Here is a 22,683-nt window from a genome sequence, read left to right on the forward strand (position 1 = left end):
AAGTGTCTCTCATAATTACTAACATTTACTTACAAATTAAAAGAAATATAGGCTATAATCATATTATATAAAGTAAATATGAAACAATTATAAATTTACTGACTCACTGAAGATCTCCAAACCAGATAATGAAGCTATCTACTGGCATGTCTTCTGACTGAGTTCCCCTGATTTAGTTGTTTAACTAGATATGTCAGTCACACTGCCTGGCTGACCTGCAGATGCTCCAAAGGAAAGTGGCCCCTTCTCCATTCCCTACTGAAGGAAGAGCCCTGGGTAGTCACATTTAGTACCATGTGTCCCCATCTCTCCGGACACAGCTGGTTGGAAAAGAATGGGCACCTGACCCAGGGCAGTCAATGTATGAGCTAGTCAGTGACCCATGCATGAAAGATGATCTAAGCCAATCAGACTATCTGTCTTAGACAATCTAAGTGGGATATTCCAGAATAGAGTTATCAGTGGGAAAAGAAAGTGAAAGGGAGCGAGATGGAGATAGGCTGGACCAAGTTATGAGTGAGGTAAACTGTGCATGAGCTATAGTTATAAATGAGCATATGCTTCAAGATGGAGGAAAGACTCACAGATTAAAGGGTGAGTAAGACAGTTCCTAGGAAGAGAAACCAGAGAGGCATGTGCGGAAGAGTAAGTGCGCTGTCAATTGCAGAGCACTGCAGCAAAGACATACTGCTGAGCTCTCCAGAGAAGTCTTGGAGTAAGACCCACCTTTCAGTTTATTCTCCTGGATGTGTGAGTGTTGACCCTACTCTGGCTTTTGTATCTGTGACATTTCTTTTGTCCTCTTGTATGTTCCCAATATCCTGACTTAATTGAGTTAGTTTGGGTCTTCGTTCCTGGAAACCAAAAAGCTCCTTAAAACAGTGATCCTCCAGCATGACAAGGAGTATGGGATATACTTGTTGCTTAGTGTCCACTTCACCAGTGTATGAATGCAAGCCATAACTTAATAACAAATAAAGCAACAACAGCAAAAACATGTCTTCCCAGAACATCTTCCACCAACCTTTGAGATCATTCTCTACTCTGTAGACGTTTTAAACCTTTGAGATCATTCTCTACTCTGTAGACGTTTTACTCGTTAACACACTAATTATATCTTTCAGCTGCCAAGCAGGATTAGATGTTATTCTAATAAAAAAGACATGCAGATAGGAGTATTCATGGAATCTCAATGCATTCTCTTTCTAGCCAGTTTATATTATTGTCCCCATTAGTATCACAATACATATGCAAAACACCTGACAATTTATGCTACACTTTATGCTACAATTTGTTCTATTCTCTTCCCCAAACACTACTTCTAGAAATTAGCTGTTTTCCTTTGGCCATCTAATATTCAAGAGCCATGCAATCATCTCTCCTTACTATTTTCTGGCTTTGATTGATGATCTTTTAAAAATTAATAAATATAGTTGTCACTATTGACAAATAAAACCAGAAGGTCTCATATTAAAATGTTCTATATTTTCGGCTGGGCACGGTGGCTCACGCCTGTAATCTCAGCACTTTGGGAGGCTGAGGCAGGTGGGTCATGAGGTCAGGAGTTTGAGACCACCCTGGCCGACATGGCGAAACCCCATCGCTACTAAAAATACAAAAATTAGCCGGGCACAGTGGCAGGCGCCTGTAATCCCAGCTACTCGGGAGGCTGAGGCAGGAGAATCGCTTGAACCCAGAAGGTGGAAGTTGCAGTGAGCTGAGATCACGCCACTGCACTCAAGCCTGGGCAACAGAGCAAGACTCCATCTCAAAAATAAATAAATAAATAAAATAAAATGTTCTACATTTTCATTAATATTTACTCTCCTTGATATTATTCATTAAACAATAAATTACTATTAGCAGATAGTAATTGCAGGGTATAAATGCAAATGTCTATGATGTCATATAAGTATATTTTGCTGATGGAATTTAATTTAAGTGCTCATTGTTGATTTGTCCTTTTCTCGTAGAAATAAAAGATAACAGGAGTGCATATTACATTCACTTATATTAATGCATTTATTCAAGAAATCCTCGTGGTGTCTTAAGTTAATGATATGAAGAGATCATGACTTTTTAGCATATGGTCAGTGTGAAAGATAACTGCCTAGGCACAGAATAGACTGAGGTTGGATGTTTAATGTCTGTGGGTGTTTACTGCTTGTCTCTGTAGACAGGATAGCACTCCTGAGTCCCAAGGAGCTGAAATTCTTTACATTTCCTTGAAGAAGGGAATAGTTTGAACATCAATGATTTCTCACATTTTCCTCTACCAATAACCCGTTAAAGAGTATTTTCAGGCTGGGAAGGGTGGCTCACGCCTGTAATCTCAGCACTTTGGGAGGCCAAGGCAGGTGGATCACCTGAGGTCAGGAGTTTGAGACCAGCCTGATCAACATGAAGAAACTCCATCTCTACTAAAAATATGAAATTAGCTGGGTGTGGTGGCACATGCCTGTAATCCTGGCTACTCGGGAGGCTGAGACAGGAGAATCTCTTGAACCCAGGAGGCGGAGGTTGCAGTGAGCCAAGATTGCACCATTGCACTCCAGCCTCAGCAGCAAGAGTGAAACTCCGTCTCAAAAAACAACAACAAAAAATTTTTCTCCCATGGAATTCTTGTTTTAAAAGAGTCTTTCATATTTGAAATACACCTTTCAAATATATTTATTTAGTTATTGATTTATTGAAAACATTCCATTAATTCAATATATATTTAAAACTAATATAAGCTTCTGATTAGGATGAGAGAATAATCCTTAGCATACTGACTTTATAGAATTTCAGTCAAAATCAAAGAAATTTAACATTTTAGTTAGTTTGTATAGATCTTTTCTCCTAGGGCTTTTGAGATATTGAAAATAGCTCAGAAATTCCATCAATACCTTCTGATATTTCTAAGGAACGCTAGTGTAGGAACCACTGTCGTCACCATCTTTGTGGTTTTTCAGATTTCCCAAGGTAATCTTGTTATCAAATGCTCATTTTCACTGCTAGCTCTGATTTGGGGTTTTGATAACATGGTTATATCTGTGGCCAACAGATCTTCCTATCCTTCATTGCTAATAGAACCTGGATTTGGTCAATTCTTACGTATTCCATGTCAAGGGAAACTGACTCCTCACCAACCCCTAGGAAGGACTTATAATTCACTTGTGCCTTTTCCTGCTTTGCCTTTCATTGATTTGGTGTGTACAATGTGTTACTTAGTTCTATCAATGAGAAATGAAGGGATGTCTGCTGATTTAAACCAATCATAGTATATAGGTGACAAAAATCTGACCAATGAGAAGCCCGATGGTGAGTTTTATGAAATGCTTTCTTTATTCTTAAAAAAAATGGAAAGAAGCAAAGATGTTTCACTTTTCCTTTGTATTGCCTGTGGAGACTTTGTAATGATGTGATACCTGGAGCTAATGCAGCCATTTTGTGACCATGGGGAAACTGCTGGCACATTGATGACTGGCAGGCTAGAAAGATGGAAAGAACCCTAGCTCTGATGATTTGTTAAGCAACTTAATTAACTAACCTGGAACTTCTTTACTCCTGGAATGCTTTTTACATAATGCAGCTTAAGTCACTTTTTGATGCATTTATCTAGATATTTCTGAAGCTCGCACCTAAAAGTAATTCAACTGATATCATATAAACAATCATAATTTTTAAAATATTAGCGGTTAACAAATATACGCATGGAGTCTCAGAGTTGGGGGGGACATTAAAGGTCATCGAGTCTAATCCCCTGCTTATGTTATCCAAATTAAAAATTTGATGCACAATCTGTAATCACTGTTGTGCATTAGATGTTGTGATAGTAGGCTTACACTTACCTTCTGAAATTATTGTCACAATGACTAAATAAATGATATATTATTAATAAGAGGCAAGCTGTTATGGGCTGAATTGTGTCTCCCTCAAATTCATGTTGAAATTCTAATCCTTAATGTGATAGGGCCTTTAAGGAGGCAGGAGATATTTGGACATTTGAGGAATTTGGAGATAGAGTTTTTAAGAGGTAATTGAAGTTTCTTTTTGAGATGGAGTCTCACTCTGTCACCCAGGCTGGAGTGCAGTGGTGCAATCTCAGCTCACTGCAACCTCTGCCTCCCTGGTTCAAGCAATTCTCTGCCTCAGCCTCCTGAGTAGCTGAGATTATAGGGGTCTGCCACCACACCTGGCTAATTTTTTTATATTTTTAGTAGCGATGGGGTTTCACCATCTTGGCCAGGCTGGTCTTGAACTCCTGACCTAGAGATCCACCTGCCTCAGCCTCCCAAAGGGCTGGGATTATGGGCGTGAGCCACCATGTTCAGCCTTTGACCCAATTTATTAGCTGGATATGTCTTCTGATATGTAAAATTGCCAGGGCAAAGAAGACAAGATTGCAAGTAACATCTCTTAAGACTATCCAGCTTTCTTTGACCTTATTCCATGCTTATTAAGCAGTTTCCTTTTGATTAATTACGCTACCTAACTACTTTGATAACCGGTAGAAAGTGCCCTGGATAGCTACCTGACATAATTAATACATTAGAGAGGTGTATCACATGTTATAAATTAATAACTTCATGTTCTGACCTCACACAACAGTCTCATGAGTGTAATTAGAGTAAATAATTTGTTCATCATTCACTCAGCACTTTCTTTGTGCTGGGAACTACCATAGGTGCTGAAAATATGAAAGTGAAGAGGATGGATTCCTGCTCTGGGGGCTTCTGTCTCTCTTAGGAGCTCACAGTCCCACAGGCAGCTATTACAGGTACCATTTAGGGAGCAAGTCTCAGGCACTGGGATAAGGGCTTTCTGTGTTTCACAGTTATGCTTCTTTTTCCTTTTTGACCTCATTTCTTAGAATTATTTCCCTCATTCATTCTACTCTGGCCATGCTGGTCCATAAGCTGGGTTGTTTTTTTTTTTTTTTTTTTTTTTGAGACAGAGTCTTGCTTTGTTGCCCAGGCTAGAGTGCAGTGGCGCAATCTCAGCTCACTGCAACCTCCACCTCCCGGGTTCAAGCGATTCTCCTGCCTCAGCCTCCCGAGTAGCTTGGATTGCAGGCACCCGCCACCATGCCCGGCTAATTTTTGCATTTTTAGTAGGGATGGGGTTTCACATATTGGTCAGGCTGGTCCTGAACTCCTGAGCTCGTGATCCGCCTGCCTTGGCCTCCCAAAGTGCTGGAATTACAGGCATGAGCCACCACGCCCAGCCTATAAACTCTTTTAAGTTTTTTCTTGCCAGTCTGCTCAGGACTTTCATGGAACCAGATGGCGTGGCAGATGATTCAGCTGGAGAAAGCAATATTTTGGCTTCTTTTGTCTACCTCTACTTTTTTTCCAAAATGAATTCCTTCTCAGTCTTATATATTTGAAGAAAGGATCATGGAGCCATTATCCCTGCTGTTCACGCACACTGACCTTCAGTTTGATTTTCTAGACCCTTCAGTTTGAATTCATGGATGGTCTCATGATATCCATGCATCTCTTGTTGGGAAGTGGAGACTTCTTCCCTGTGTGTATGGATGGGCAGTGATATGTGCTGTCTTTCTGAATAACACAATGAATAACATCTAAAACTCCTCCCATTATGATTTGAATAAATGTCAATTTATTAACATTTTTCTTTCCCTACTTGACATCTTTTGCCTGAAAATATAAGCAGACATTCTTCTCCAGTGTCTGCTCTTTCATCCTGCTAAGGGTGAGGATTCAGGATATCTTTTGGATGCCTGCTCCTTTTAAGGCAGGCCATTTATAGTTTTGCTGCATGGACATAATTTTAACCTTTTCAAAAGAAGCAGGGCATGTTTCAGAGGAGAGGTGAAGTACATTAAAGACAATAGCCTCTCACAGTCTGATCTGAACTATGGTTTGGGTCAGACAGTATTTTAATTAGTTTGGATTTTCAGTCCATTAAGGGAAAGCTCTGATTACATTTTACAACAGGTCACTAGGCAAAAATCTGCTTCATCTGCACAATGACTGTGGTTCCTTTTCATTTGACTGTGTCACTAGAATACAGTTACTCTGTGCTGGGGAGCAGAAGCAGCTCATGGGGGCGTCTCATTCTCCCAACCACATCAAAGCACTTTCTACACCACAGAGCCCTGAGGGAGGATACTTAGGTGCACAGGCTGATATTTATTCATTTCATAGTATCCAACATCAGCCCCACGTCCTGAAAACAATGGGGTGGTTGCTGCATTAAAAATGCATCAGTTACTGACTCCAGAACCCAATGTGAGGTTCCAGGATATCCCTGCCCCATGTAAGGGAAGCCCCTATCTTTCAACTTTAACAGTGAGCTGAGGAATAAGGAGGGAAACTGTAGTTCAGGAACATTGCAGAGCCTCTTAGAAGGAAAGCATGCTTGCTGTGCCTGTGCTTAATTTAAGTTGGTCTTAGAATGACCAAAAAATGTGGGCAAGGGGGAAGTAAAAAACTTGAATTTTTAAAGCTATAAAGCCTGGGGTTTTAGAGTGGCACTCTGAAATGTTTGCAGTATGCGTCAGTATCACTAAAAAATCATTATATTAAAAAAATCGCTTCCAGCCATGGACAAGCATCATCCAAAGATACAGTAGACTTTCCTTGCGTTTTAGTCCTTTGTAAAAGGCATCTATTTAATAAAAGACCGGTACAAGTAGGCATTTTTAAAAATTCATCATTGTCTTTATTTTATAGTAGGAAAACTAAGTCATTTCATGAAAAATCGTAACCAGTGGAGGGTGTTCAGGTTCTTGGCATCTTGAACAAAGAATTGGACAAAATGCACAAACAAAGCAAGGAAGGAATGAAGGAATATATCGAACATGAATGTACATTCCACAGTGTGGGAGCAGGTCAAGCATAGAGGCTCAAGGGCACCATTACAGAATTTGTGGGGGTTTAAATACTCTCTAGAGGATTCCACTGGTTACTTGGGGTACGCCCTATGTAAATGAAGAGGATGAAGTGAAGTTACAAAGTCATTTACTTGACGTATACCCTATGGAGAGGATATTCCCTGTCATAGCTGGAGCGTAAATTGGCATTTCTTTACAATAGTTCTTATTTTACTTTAATCAAGACTAAGAGCTTTATGAAAATGTTAGACAAATATCTCCAATTCTCCATCAGGTTTTAAAAAATATTTTATTGTTTAAAGTTTTTCCAGATCTTTCCTCCCTACTTAATGATTCCTTACTACATTGTTTCACAAATAACCTTTTCAAATTTGTAATTTGAACTTTTAGGTAACTTCTGAATTAGACAAAATTATTCTTTTTTTCACTAACAGCGTAACCCTTTCTGGCACATTTTGTATACAGAATTATGGGCTAACTAGAACTTTTATCCTTAGAAACCTAAAACTTTAGTGAAACCCTAAAAAGCAAGAAATCTTGAACTATCAGATACGAGAATTTTTAGATAAGAACAATTCCACAATTTTAGAAACATATTTCCCTATATAACAACCCTTTCTTAATTGAAAATGACCCAGATATTAAATGATCATCAAAAATAACTTTAAGATTTTAATTTACACAAGAAGTTTACCTAAAACATTTATTCCATTCACTGTACTCAGTTCTTTCACTTTTAACCTGGGAGACAGGAGACATCAATCAACATATGTAAAATGAACATTGGTTTGCTCCAGAAAGGCGGGAAAACTCAAAGCAGGGAGGGGGTTTGGGGGCTTCCAGGTCACAGGTAGGTGAGAAACAAACGGTTGCATTCTTTTGAGTTTCTGATTAGCCTTCCAAAGGAAACAATTAGATATGCATATATGCATTCATCTCGGTGAGACTTTGAATAGAATGGGAGATAGGTTTGCCCTAAGGAGTTCTTAGCTTGAATTTTCCCTTCAGCTTGGTGATTTTGAGGGCCCAAGATATTTTTCTTTCATAAATTACTCTGATTTGTTAAAAAAAAAAAAAAAAAGCAAACCAAGTTCATTTTGTTTCGGCTAGGTTTATAGTTTTATAACTTTTTATGCCAAATGCTAACATCTCAAACTCTCTAGCAAAGACAAATATAAAATCCAGACAAAAATGTATGCTGAAAATTCTGAAGGCATTTCTATCCTTATTTTACCAATAATTTTAAAGCCAGCTTGTTTAGTAACTTCAGTCACATGAACTTGAAAATTGCTTAGACTATATGTCAGGCCTCTGAGTCCAAGCCAAGCCATCGCATCCCCTGTGACTTGCACATATATGCCCAGATGGCCTGAAGTAACTGAAGAATCACAAAAGAAGTGAATATGCCCTGCCCCACCTTAACTGATGACATTCCACCACAAAAGAAGTGTAAATGGCCGATCCTTGCCTTAACTGATGACATTACCTTGTGAAAGTCCTTCTCCTGGCTCATCCTGGCTCAAAAGCTCCCCCACTGAGCACCTTGTGACCCCCATTCTGCCCGCCAGAGAACAACTCCCCTTTGACTGTAATTTTCCTTTACCTACCCAAATCCTATAAAACGGCCCCACCCTTATCTCCCTTCGCTGACTCTCTTTTTAGACTCAGCCCACCTGCACCCAGGTGAAATAAACAGCTTTATTGCTCACACAAAGCCTGTTTGGTGGTCTCGTCACACGGACGCACATGAAACTATTTACTTAATTTATGAGCGCTCTTTTACTTATAAGCCAATTTGGTAGACACAAGATACAACAGTAAGTATACATATAAATAAACACATGTAGACACATATACACAGGCATAAATGAAGATCCAGTAGCTTACAACCCTAGCCATGAAATAGCAGTAAGAGCTCACCAGTTTTACTTTGGTTGCCCCAATAGATAATCCAATGAAGGCTGTGAACCAAAATTTCAGGTAAAGCAGTTTTGACGATAGTTTGATTTTTAAAGGCCAAACCTCCCCAGACTCGAGAGAACACTGGGGCTAAACAGCACCAAATGAGAGCCTCATACGTTAGTTAATCAGGCCCCCTGCTTAGCACAAAAGCCTGCACACATGCAATGGCCATTCCACTTTCCCATTAGATAGTAAACTCCAGATTCTAAACAATTTTGGGGTCAAGCAGCATTGCAACTCAGAGAAAATTCTAAGGAGGGCTTATGACTAGATCTCAGAACCTCTGCCGAGAGCGTCCCCTTTGGGGAGGCTGAGGTCCACAGGATCCCCCAGAGTGTCCTTCTGTGGGGTGCAGTCTTAAGAGTGTCAGACATTGCTGACCTTAGGTCGGCACCAGTGCCACTTTTCATGCTTTCCCTCCAGAGCCTACTATGAGCTTTCCTTTGGTACCTGGGTGTAATCCCTGACTTTTAGCATCCTTATAATTTGATAAGGCCATGCTTTCCCATGCTTCCCTTTCCACAAACTTTAATGATAGGAACTGGAGGCTGGGTGGGTTTCTTTTGCGCTTAGCCAGTTGAATAGGGGAAGGGCAGAATATAGCATAAGAAAAGAAGGTTTAAGTCACCTGAAACTTGTGCGGGTTTGCTCTGAGCTGTCTACACATAGGGATCAGGGACCACACCCAGAAAAGATTTAAAAAAAAAAAAAAGAATCATTTCCCCTTCTGGGCAGGGCAGTTATTCCCATGCATTCCTAGGCCTTCAGGCAATACTAGGGAGTGACCCCAGCCAATTGCCCTCAATTTCCAAGCAGGTACTAGGAAACAGCCACTGAAAGACTGAAAAAGAAAGAAAGGGGAAAAAAAAATGAAAAAGACCCTGGTCCCTTAAGCAAACTGGGCGGTGGCAGTTAGGCACCTTCACATGGAAACCCATTAGTTTCACCGGCCATGGCCAGAAACCTGCAGTTGCTTCCTTGTTTCGGTGCTGCCCACCAAAGGGTCCTGAGTTGGAAAGGAAAGACAGAGACAGAGAGAGATTCCCCTGTAAAGAGCAGAAAGGAAAGGGGAAAGAAGAAAAATAAATCCCAAACTTTGGACCTACCTTCTTCTGGAATTTCTCCTAACTGGCTCATCAAAATACGTTACCAGTGGAGGGTGTCCAGGTTCTTGGCATCTTGAACAAAGAATTGGACGAAATGCACAAAGCAAGGAGGGAATGAAGAAATTTATTGAAAATGAAGGTACACTCCACAGTGTGGGAGCGGGCCTGAGCATAGGGTGCCGTTACAGAATTGGTGGGGATTTAAATACCCTCTAGAAGATTCCACTGGTTACTTGGGGGCACGCCCTATGTAAATGAAGAGGATGAAGTAAAGTTATAAAGTCATTTACTCAGTGTATGCCCTATTGTTGGGAAAAGGGCTTGTGGGGTGCCTGCATAAGCTGGCCATAAAAATGTGGGACAATAAGTTGTGGAAAGCCACAAGAGGCCTCTGAGGAGGAAAGCCCCGTAAATGCCATCATGTTCCCATGCTCAGAGCGAGACCTGCTCTCTTATCCATAAACACTGTGTTCAAGGAGAAAGACACTCCTTTGAAGCGCTGGAATGTGGCCAGACATGCAGGCTCCTAGTTAAGCCTGCTCCGCTAGCTACTCTCTGATAAGTTAAAGATAATGCGGTTTGAGAACAAAGGAGATTCATTTAAACCACCACTGCTATAGATTACGCGTAAGATGCTCTGCTTCCTGTCACGCGCGTCCGTGTGAAGACACCACCAAACAGGCTTTGTGTGAGCAACGAGACTATTTCACTTGGGTGCAGGCAGGCTGAGCCTGAAAAGAGAGTCAGCAAAGGGTGGTGGGATTATCATTAGTTCTTATAGGTTTTGGGATAGGCAGTGGAGTTAGGAGCAATGTTTTGTGGGCAGGGGGTGGATCTCACAAAGTACATTCTCAAGGGTGGGGAGAATTACAAAGAACCTTCTTAAGGGTGGGGGAGATTACAAAGAACCTTCTTAAGGGTTGGGGAGATTACAAAGTACATTGATCAGGTAGGGTGGGGCAGAAACAAATCACAACGGTGGAATGTCATCAGTTAAGGCTATTTTCACTTCTTTTGTGGATCTTCAGTTGCTTCCGGCCATCTGGATATATACGTGCAGGTATGCATACACATACATATAAAGGGGATATGATGGCTTAGCTTGGGCTCAGAGGCCTGACATTCCCGTCTTCTTATATTAATAAGAAAAACAAAACAAAATAGTGGTGAAGTGTTGGAGTGGCGAAAAACTTTGGGGGTGGTATGGAGAGATAATGGGCGATGTTTCTCAAGGCTGCTTTGAGTGGGATTAGGGGCGGCGTGGGAACCTACAGTGGGAGAGATTCAACTGAAGAAAGATTTTGGGGTAAGGGGTGATATTGTGGGATTGTTAGAAGGAGCATTTGTCATATAGAATGATTGGTGATGGCCTGGATATGGTTTTGTATGAATTGAGAAACTAAATGGAAGACACAAGGTCTGAATAAGAGAAGGAGAAAAACAGGTATTAAAGGGCTAAGAATTGGGAGGACCCAGGACATCCAATTAGAGAGTGCCCAAGAGGGTTCAGCATAATTACTTGCTTGGTTGGTGAGTTTTTGTGCTCTATCCTTGAGAGAGTCCTCCTTTTTAAGTTGGAGGCTGAGCTTGGTGAGGTGTGCCTTTAAAAGACCATTAGTCCGTTCTACCTTTCCTGGAGATTGAGGACGGTAAGGGGTATGAAGCTTCCACTGAATACCAAGAGCCTGAGAAACTGCTTGGGTGATTTGACTAATAAAGGCTGGTCCGTTATCAGACTGTATAGAGGTGGGAAGGCCAAACTGAGGAATTATTCCTGACAGAAGGGAAGAAATGACCACGGTGGCCTTCTCAGACCCTGTGGGAAAGGCCTCTACCCATCCAGTGAAAGTGTCTACTCAGACCAAGAGGTATTTTAGTTTCCTGACTTGAGGCATGTGAGTAAAGTCAATATGCCAGTCCTGGGCGGGGGCAAATCCCTGAGCTTGATGTGTAGGGAAGGGAGGGGGCCTGAATAATCCCTGAGGAGTAGTAGAATAGCAGATGGAACACTGAGAAGTGATCTCCTTGAGGATAGATTTCCACGATGGAAAGGAAATGAGAGGTTCTAAGAGGCAGGCTAGCAGCTTGAAACCTACGTGGAAGAGATTATGAAATGACGATAGAATAGAATGGGACTGTGAGGCTGGAAGGAGATATTTTCCTTGGTCCAAGAACCATTTGCCTTGTGTGGGAAGAGATTGAGAGGTGGAAGTTTCAGTGGGCGAGTAGGTGGGAGTGACCGATGAGAAGGAGAAAAACTGGCTGTGAGGGACAGAAGTTGGAATTCTAGCTGCTTCTTAAGCTACCTTATCAGCATAAGCGTTGCCCTGAGCGATGGGATCTGATGCCTTTTGGTGGCCCTTGTAGTGTATGACTCTAACTTCCTTTGGAAGTAAAGCGGCCTTGAGAAGAGTTTTTATTAAAGAGGCATTAATGATGGAAGACCCTTGCATAGGAAGGAAACCTCTTTCAGCCGATATAACAGCATGGTGGTGCAGGATATGGAAGGGATATTTAGAGTCAGTATAAATATTGATGTGTAATCCCTTTGCAAGAGTGAGGGCCCATGTGAAGGCAATGAGTTCAGCTTGCTGAGAGGTAGTGGAGAGGGGCAGTGCAGTAGCCTCAATGATAGATGTGGAAGATACTATAGCATAGCCTGCCTTTGCTGGTTAGTGGCAATTAGGCCTGGTGGAACTGCCATCAATAAACCAAGTGTGATCAGGGTGAGGAACAGGAAAGAAGGAAATATGGGGAAATGGAGTGAATGTTAGGTGGATCAGAGAGATACAGTCATGGGGGTCAGGTGTGGTGTCTGGAATAATGTGGGAGGTCAGATTGAAGTCCAGACCAGGAACAATGGTAATTGTGGGAGACTCAACAAAGAGTGAGTATAGCTGAAGGAGCTGGGGAGCAGAAAGTATATGTGTCAGGTGTGAGGAGGAAAATAGATTTTGGAAGTTATGAGAAATGTAGAGAGTGAGTTGAGCATAGTTTGTGGTTTTGAGGGCCTCTAAAAGTATTAAAGCAGTGGCAGCTGCTGCACACAGACATGAGGGCTAGGCTAAAACAGTAAGGTCAAGTTGTTTGGACAGAAAGGCTACAGGGTGCGGTCCTGGCTCTTCTGTAAGAACTCCAACTGCACAGCCCTGCAGTTCGGCTGTGTGTGATGAAAAGGGAGTGATGAGTTAGGGAGAGTTAGTGTGGGAGCTGCTTTTAGGGCTGTTTTTTAAGGAATGGAAAGGGGAGTGGGGAAAGGATTTAGGATTTATGGGGTCAGCTAGGTTTCCTTTTGTGAGTTTATATAATGGTTTAGTCAGGGTGGTAAAACTAGGTATCCAAAGGCAGAAGTACCTAACCATGCCTAGGAAGCAAAGGAGTTTTTGTTTTGTAGAAGGGGTTGGGGTTTGGGAGATTAGCTGGACACAATCAGCAGGGAGAGCATGTGTGTTTTCACGAAGAATTATGCCACGATAGGTAATGAATGAGGAAGAAATTTGGGCTTGACTGAAGTAATGGGCACTGTCTGTGAAGCCTTGTGGCAGTACAGCCCAGGTTATTTGCTGAGCCTAATGGGTGTCAGGGTCAGTCCAAGTGAAAGCGAAGAGAGGCTGTGATGAAGAGTGCAAAGGAATAGTAAAGAAAGCATGTTTGAAATCCAGAACAAACTAATGGGTTATGGAGGGGCTGTGGAGGGAGCTATTGAGGATAGGAGAGTATATGGCTTTGGCACCACAGGTTGGATAGGCAAGACAATTTGGTTGATAAGGCACAGATCCTGAACTAACCTGTAAGGCTTGTCTGGTTTTTGGACAGGTAAAATGGGGGAATTGTAAGTAGAGTTTATAGTCTTTAAAAGGCCATGCTGTAACAGGCAAGTGATAACGGGCTTTAATCCTTTTAAAGCATGGCGGGGTAATGGTGATTAGGTTTTAATGGGATGGTAAGGGGTGCATGATTGGTCTCCAAGGAGGGAGTAGAGGTGTCCTATACTTCTGGATTAAGGTGGGGAGATACAAGGGGAGGATGTGAAGGAGGCTTTGAACTGGGGGAAAAGGCGGCAATGAGGTGTGGCTGTAGCCCAGGAATAGTCAGGGAAGCAGATAATTTAGTTAAAATGTCTCAACCTAGTAAGGGGCTGGGCAGGTGGGGATAACTAAAAAGGAGTGTATAAAAGGATATTGTCTTAATTGGCATCAGAGTTGGGGAGTTTTAAGAGGTTTAGCAGCCTGGCCGTCAGTACCCACAATGGTTATGGATGCAAGGGAAACAGGCCCTTGAAAAGAAGGTAATGTGGAGTGGGTAGCCTCCATATTAATCAAGAAGGGGACGGACTTACCCTCTACTGTAAGAGTTACCCAAAGCATCTGTGCTGGTCCAGGAGGCTTCTGAGGTGATCGGGCAGTGTCAGTCTTCAGCCGCTAAGCCGAGAAGATCTGAGAAGGAGTCAGTCAGAAAGCCTTGGGCCAGAGTTCCAGGGGCTCTGAGAGGGGCTGCTGGGCAAGTTGGACAGTCCAATTTCCAGTGGGGTCCCACACAGATGGGACACAGCTTAGGAGGAATCCTGGGCTGCAGGCGTTCCTTGGCCCAGTGGCCAGATTTCCAGCACTTGAAGCAAGATCCTGGGGGAGGCAGTCCTGGAGGAATGCCTGGCCACTGCGGTTCAGACATTTTGAAGTTCTTGTGTGCTGGAGATGTGGCTGGGGTTTCTCTCACAGTGGAGGCAAGTAATTGCAACTCAGAAATATGTTGCCACTTGGCTGCCTCTACTCTATTATTGTACACCTTGAAGGTGAGGTTAATTAGGTCCTGTTGTGGGGTTTGAGGGCTGGAATCTAATTCTTGGAGCTTTTTCTAATGTTGGGAGTGGATTGGGTAATAAAATGCATATTGAGAATAAGGCAGCCTTCGGGCCTCTCTGGGTCTAGGGCAGTAAAGCGTCTAAGGGTTACTGCTAAGCGGGCCATGATCTGGGCTGGGTTTTCATCTTTACCTTGGGTAGTTTCTTTAAGTATGTCATAATTAACAGCTTTGTAAGCTGCCTTTTTAAGCCCTTCAACTAGGCAGGAAACCATATAATCTCACCTAGCTATACCTGGGGAATCTGCCTGATAGTTCCACTGGGGATCTTCTCGGGGAACTGCTCTAATGCCTTCCTGGAGGCCTGGCTCATGAAGCTGGTGGTTATCAGTGTGAGATTGGGCTAGATAAAAAACTCTTTCCCGTTCATCTGGGGAGAGGGTAGAAGTTAGGATGACATTTAAGTCACTCCAGGTTAAATTGTAGGACAGAGTTAGATATTGGAATTCCTGTATATATTTAGTGGGGTCTGAAGAAAAAGAGCCTAAATGCTGGCTGATTTGGGAAAGGTCTGATAGAGAAAAAGGCACATGTACCCTGACTATGCCTTCAGCTCCAGCCACCTCTCTAAGAGGAAATTGTTGGCCAGGTGGGGGAGAGCTAGTTGCAGAATGAAACTGTAAACCAGACCAAGTGTGGGGAGGGGAAGTAATAGAAGGGTTATAGGGTGGGGGAGCAGAGGCTGAAGAAGAGTTGGAGCCTGATTCAGCCTGGCGGGGAGTGACCTGAGGAGGAGCAGTCTGGGGAGAAGGTGAGAGGTCAGATGGTCAGTAGAAAAGGAAGATTCACAAGACTCAGTGATGCTTGGGGTTGGGACTAAAGGGACAGGCGGGAGGGAAACAAGGAGGATTTGGGACGAGTCGCATTGGGAACAGAGACTAGGGAGGGAACGAAGTGTGAAAAATGCCAGGACGTAAGCCACCTCAGACCATTTGCCCATTTTTCAACAAAAATTATCTAGGTATTGTAGGATGGAGAAATCAAAAGTGCCGTTTTCTAGCCATTTAGAACCATTGTCGAGTTTGTATTGGGGTCAAGCGGTGTTGCAGAAGAAAATAAGATGCTTAGATTTTAGGTCAGGCGAGAGTTGAAGATGTTTTAAGTTCTTGAGAACACAGGCTAAGGGAGAAGAAGTAGGAATGGAGGGTGGAAGGTTGCCCACAGTGAAGGAGGCAAGTTTAAAGAGAAGGGTAGAGACACAGAGAAGGGGGGTGGGGAGCAGCCCTGGGCTGCAATGTGGGTGAGCAGCCAAAGCAGGCATCCCCGCAATTGACTTGCCACCAAGGGAATGTGGGTGAATGACCAAGGCAGGTGTCCCTGCGGTGATCAGACACCAATAGAATGTGGGTGAATAATCAGGCAGGCATCCCCGCAGTGATTAAATGCCAAGGGAAGACTGTCTTCCTGAGTCTGTGACCGGCGCCAGAGTTTTGGGTCCACAGATAAAATGTGTCTCCTTTGTCTCTACTAGAGAGGAAAAAACTGGAATTGGAAGGACAGGGAGATTGAAGGATAGCGAGAGAGGCTGGAGAAGAGAGTGAAAAGACCACTTACCTGATTTGAAATTGGTGAGATGTTCCTTGGGCTGGTTGGTCTGAGGACCTGAGGTCGTAGGTGGATCTCTTTACAGAGTGAGGGTGAGGACTGGGGACTGGTCTCCTGAAGGAGTCCCTCTGTCCTGGGTCTTTGGCACCAAATGTCATGTGCGTCCGTGTGAAGAGACCACCAAACAGGCTTTGTGTGAGCAACAAGGCTGTTTATTTCACCTGGGTGCAGGTGGGCTGAGTCCAAAAAGAGAGTCAGCAAAGGGTGGTAGGATTATTGTTAGTTCTTATAGGTTTTGGGATAGGCAGTGGAGTTAGGAGCAATGTTTTGCAGGCAGCGGGTGGATCTCACAAAGTACACTCACAAGAGTGGGGAGAATTACAAAGAACCTTCTTAAGGGTTGGGGAGATTACAAAGTACATTGATCAGTTAGGGTGGGGCAGAAACAAATCGCAATGGTGAAATGTCATCAGTTAAGGCTATTTTCACTTCTTTTGTGGATCTTTAGTTGCTTCAGGCCCTCTGGATGTATACGTGTAGGTCATAGAGGATATGATGGCTTAGCTTGGGCTCAGAGGCCTGACACTTCCCTTTCACTGTTTTGCCCTGAACATGTGCTTCTTAGATCTAAGTGACTGTACTCAATAAATAGTGTGGAGACCAGAATGCTGGGCCTTTGCAGCCTCTGATTTGCTCTGGCACCCTGGCTCCCACCTTTATGAACTCTTAACCTGTCTCTTCTCATTCCTTTGTCACCACCGGACTTCGGGTACCCTACGGGTGGTGTTGAGGCTGGTCCCCAACACCCTATGGAGAGGGTATTTCCTATCATAGCTGACGTGTGAATCAGCTTTATGTTCCCTTGCCTCCAGACCCTATTTTCCTGCCTCAAAATGAAATCATTTGTCCAATGCGTAATATAGTCAAAGATCTTGACACAATGGGTGTCTTAACTATCATTTCTCACCGATTTTTTTTTTTTGAGATGGAATTTTGCTCTTGTTGCCCAGGCTGGAGTGCAGTGGCATGATCTTGGCTCACTGCAACCTCCGCCTCCCAGGTTCAAGCCTCGTCCTCCCAAAGGTGTGAGCCACTGCACTCGGCTTCTCACCTTTAATCAATAAATATTATTTATCTTTAAAGACAATGAAAAATTACTAAATATAGTAAAAATAAACTTCATTAATTAAACACCACACCTCTGTAACCTCTTTACATTCATTAACACTCTGGCATAAAAACCATGATGGTTTTGGTTATGGCTTCATGTTTCTTTAAAATATCAACTAAAATAGATTTCTAATTTGGGAAACATAATAACTAATGTCATTTGGTTTTAAAAGGAATTGTATCTTAATCATCAAGCTAAAGACATAGCAGGAAAACAATGACATGGTAACTTTTAGTTTGTCTCAGTCTCCTGTTCACCACCTAATCAGACACCCTTAAAGTAATTCCAGCAAAGTGTCTAAGAATTTCATGGATCATCCTCCAAAGCACATCAGGAAAAGTGCCAATATAGTGGATGGGTTCAAGTGATTCTCCTGCCTCAGCCTCCTGAGTAGGTGGAGTAGGGACTACAGGTGCACTCCACCATGCCCAGCTAATTTTTGTATTTTTAGTAGAGACGGGGTTTCACCGTGTTGGCCAGGATAATCTCGATCTCCTGACCTCGTGATCTGCCACCTCGGCCTCCCAAAGTGCTGGGATTACAGGCATGAGCCACCGTGCCTGGCCTTATTTAAACTTTTGAGATAATAAAACAATACAGGAGTGGGAACCCTTGTGAAATTTTTTTCTTATTTTGGTTAACAAGATCATTAATACTTTATAAACTTTATACATGTGGCACACTGTAAGGTTTAAAGAATATAATAAGCAAGATAGCTCCCTAAAACACTTGAAATAAGAAATAGTGCATTATAATAACTTTTATTGGCACAAAGTTCCTTACGTTTCAAGCAAGTTGAAATTCAACCCTCATTATTCACAAGGACTCCAAGTAAGCCAGTTTATAAACAAGCACGGGCACCCTACAGATGGCTCTTTCTTACTAAGGAGTTCTTGGGATAAACGTGTTTACACTTTGAACAGTCACGTAGATATCATAAAGATCGTGATTGGGTGTCACTATTTGGTGAAACTGCTTGCCTTCCTTCATGATTTCTTCAGACTTTTGTTTGTTTGTTTGTTTGTTTGAGACAGAATCTTGCTCTGTCGCCCAGGCTAGAGTGCCATGGCGCCATCCCGGCTCACTGCAAGCTCCATCTCCCAGGTTCGAGCAGTTCTCCTGTCTCAGCCTCCTGAGTAGCCACCACGCCCGGCTAATTTTTGTATTTTTAGTAGAGACAGGGTTTCACCATGTTGGCCAGGCTGGTCTTGAACTTCTGACCTCAGGTGATTAACCTGCTTCGGCCTCCCAAAGTGCAGGGATTACAGGTGTGAGCCAGCATGCCCGACCCAGTCTTTCTTTTCAGTAGAAAAAAGATTTTCTAAAAAGTCTGAATCTTCCAAGTGTAGCTCATCAACTGGAAAAAGCTGGAGCTTCCCATCAGCAGTTAACAAGATGATGGGCAGCCATCTTTTCTGTCCTTCTAATGTACCATCCAAACACAATTTGTGCAAGTCAGGGAGAGAGGCCAAGTTTTCAAGTCTTATTTCATAGAACTGTGGGGGTGCCAACCATATTTCTTTTGATAAGAAACTCTCAGCTGCAACTGACAGAGATGACCACTGGCAGCCCACCGCCTTGGCCAAGTCAGGGTAAACTGACAGCGGCTCGAGGAGGCAACGCAGTAAGGAGGCTGTGTGGGAGTGACGAGTGGCAGCGTGCGTGAAAGGTGTGAGCCAGGAACTCCCCTCCTGCAGCACCCAGATGTCGGGCGTGCAGTCAAAGTGCAGGCACAGCCCCAGGAAGGGATGCGGGCCCCGGTGCAGGCAGGCTGGGGGTGCCAGGCAGCGAGGCCCCTAGGCAGCTTGAGGGCGAGGCCAGGCCCTGGCGTAGGCCAGTTGGGGAGGCCCTGGGCCAAAGCAGCAGCATGCCCACCTCCTCCAAGTGGTATTTGCTTTTAAGATGTCAATCTATTAGTACTTTAAGATTTCAAAGTGAAAATATTCATAGCTTTCTGGTCAAAATAAAAATTCCAAATGTTCCCTGGGCCAAAAAAAATGTACAAATGCAAATTAAAAGCACAATGAGATATCATCTCATATTTGTTAGAATGGCTATTATAAAAAAGACAAAAGATAAGTGTTCATTGAAAACATGGAAAAAAGGGAACCCTTGCACACTGTTGGTAGGAATGTAAATTAGTGCAGTCATTACAGAAAACAATATGGATGTTCCTTAAGAAAATTAAAATAGAACTACCATATGGTCCTCAATTCCACTGCTAGATATGTATCCAAAGGAGATGAAATTCATGTGTTGAAGAGATATCTGCACCCCCATGTTTGTTGCAGCATTACTCACAGTAGCAAGCTATGAAATCGACCTGAGTGGCCATCAACAGATGAATGGATAAAGAAAATGTATGTATACACAATGGAATACTATTCAGCCATGAAAAAAACAAAGAAATTCTGTTATATGTTACAATGTGGATTAACCTGGAGGACATTATGTTAGGTAAAATAAGGCACAGAAAGACAATACTGTATAATCTCACTCGTGTATGGAATCTAAGCAAGTTGAACTCATAGAAGAAAAGAGTAGAATGGTATTTATCTGAGGCTGGAGCTATTGGAGGTGGCAAGGAGGTGATGTTGGACAAAACCGAAATTTCAGTTACACAGGAGGAATACGTTCAAGGGATCTATTGTACAACATCATGACTATAGTTAATGATACGTTACATTTTTGAAAAATGCTAAGACAGTGGATATTATATGTTCTCACCACAAAAATGATAACTGTAAGGTAACGTGTATGTCAGTTAGATAGATTTAGTTATTCCACAATGTATATATGCTTTAAAACTCATGCTGTATGTGATAAATACATACCATTTTGTCAATTAAAAAAATGTATAAAAGGCATATATTTCCCTAACTACATCTCAAGTTTCTTACTCAGCTCTGAGCTCCTTGAGGATAGGAATGTGTTCTAGTTATGCTGACATCCCTGATACCTCGCAGGGTACTGACTGCAGAAGAAAGGGAGAGGAAGGAAGAAAAGGAAGGAAAGGAAACTTCTGTCAGTTATGAAGAATTAATGTAATAGAAAGGAAACACTTCAAACAAGAGTGAGAGATGATGGCAGAGAGTGATCCTTTAAATGCTGGAGCCACTTTTCTCTTTCTTCCTCCAATAAGTTCCTTTTTTTTTTTGAGACCGAGTCTCACTCTGTCACTCAGGCTGGAGTGCAGTGGCACGATCTCAGCTCACTGCAACCTCTGCTTCCTAGGCTCAAGTGATTCTCCTGCCTCAGCCTCCTGAGTAGCTGGGATTACAGGCGCCCACCACCATGCCCGGCTAATTTTTGTATTTTTAATAGAGACAGGGTTTCACCATGTTGGCCAGGCTGGTCTTGAACTCCTGACCTCAGGTGATCCACCCACCTTGGCCTCCGAAGTGCTGGGATTACAGGTGTGAGCCACCATGCCCGGCCCTTGTCTTCTTAGGGATACTTTTTTTCTGGCCTCCAACACATGTTAGGGCCTCCCATCTGAATTTCATAACTTTGTGGAATCATTTTACTGTAGTAAAGAGAGCAACATGGAATGCCAAGGAGTCTCGCCTGGGGGTGTCCCTTATTCCTGTGCCTCTTGTGACTTGGGGGAAAGTCAGGCATCTTTTTGTGGTTTAATTTCACAGAGAATTATCCTCATGAGGCACAGGGACACTGGATAAATATATGTAAAGAAATTAAAGCTTTTTAGATTAAAAAAAAAAAGCCAGGCCAGGACGAAGTCTTATTATGGATGATACACTTGATGCACATTACTGAAAATGGGGTCATTTGTGGGCAATGCAAATGATTTTTGTCCTAATAACAATTTCATGATGCTAATTTAAAAAATATTCTTAGAGCCTCAATTAAAAATAAATGCATTTCTTTGACTTTTATGTTTTAAAAGAAGCCTAATTTTAAGAATATAGTTGATGATTAATTATACTGCCCTTTTTCATAGACCTGATAATAAAACACTGTACTTTCTCCCATACTTATGAAAATAATTACAGCACTCGATTTTAGAATAATTTTTCCTAGACCTTCTTTCAGAAGCAAATGTACTTTCATTGCTAGTTATACCTTACACTTACAGTGTAATCATAAGTATACAACATTAATTAGTTAAGATTTCCTCTTAGGAGTGACACTTCTTTGTGTGGCTTTAGAAAATAATGAATTAGTCATTTTTAAGGGCTGACTATGTAACAAGGGGTTATTGTTGTGGATTTCAATAAAGAGGTGTGGTTTCCATATTCTAAATGTCTGTATATTCCTCATACCCATTGTCTTCCTGGGTTTCCTCTCTTGGTGAAGGGCATTACCAGCCTTCACGGAAACCTGGAGCCACCAGAGATTCTTTCCTTTTACTCATCCCATACATCAGTTGTCAGGTCCTGCAGATTCTTTCTTCTTGTCATCTCTTCTCTCCATCCCCTCTTCTCATTCCCAGTACTTTTGACATAGTTCAGACTCTTATCAGCTCTTGTTTGGACGGGTAGGCTTTTTTTTTTTTTTAGTCGGAGTCTCTCTCTGTCGCCCAGGCTGGAGTGCAATGGCGCGATCTCGGCTCACTGCAAGCTCCGCCTCCCGGGTTCACGCCATTCTCCTGCCTCAGCCTCCCGAGTAGCTGGGACTACAGGCGCCCGCCACCACGCCCGGCTAATTTTTTGTATTTTTAGAAGAGAAGGGGTTTCACCGTGTTAGCCAGGATGGTCTCGATCTCCTGACCTCGTGATCCGCCCGTCTCGGCCTCCCAAAGTGCTGGGATTACAGGCGTGAGCCAGTGCGCCAGGCCTGGACGGGTAGGCTTTTTATGGCACATCCCCTTCAGCAAACTAATGTGTTCAAACGCTCCAATAAATTATATTTGATGAAATTATGAGATTAAGTACATGTGCTATTTGTCTAATATTTTATACATTTCAAATATAAATTTTAGAAGATGAGATAATGAAACAATAGTGTTTTAGAAACTGTATTTATTAACAGCACAAAAAGTTTCCCATGAATTACAGAAATTTGTCAATGCTCTTGATAATTATTAAACATCTTACTTTTTTAAAAAGAGAAAACAAATTTTAATTTTTAAATTTATTTTTTAGACAGCCTTATTAAGATATAATTGATATACAAAAAACTAAGCATATTAAGTATGTACAGTTTGAAGTGTGGACATGTGCATCCACCTGTGA

General features: G+C 42.4%; 1 pseudogene; it reads right to left on the reverse strand.

Annotated features, from left to right (window-relative positions):
- Window positions 1–18,750: 18,750 nt before the first annotated feature.
- On the reverse strand, window positions 18,751–21,863 carry LOC100447433 (acyl-coenzyme A diphosphatase NUDT19-like; annotated as a pseudogene).
- Between the last annotated feature and the right edge of the window lie 820 nt (window positions 21,864–22,683).

The sequence above is a fragment of the Pongo abelii genome, chromosome 5, assembly GCF_028885655.2.
Source record: "Pongo abelii isolate AG06213 chromosome 5, NHGRI_mPonAbe1-v2.0_pri, whole genome shotgun sequence".
In the NCBI taxonomy this organism is placed as follows: Eukaryota; Metazoa; Chordata; class Mammalia; order Primates; family Hominidae; genus Pongo; species Pongo abelii.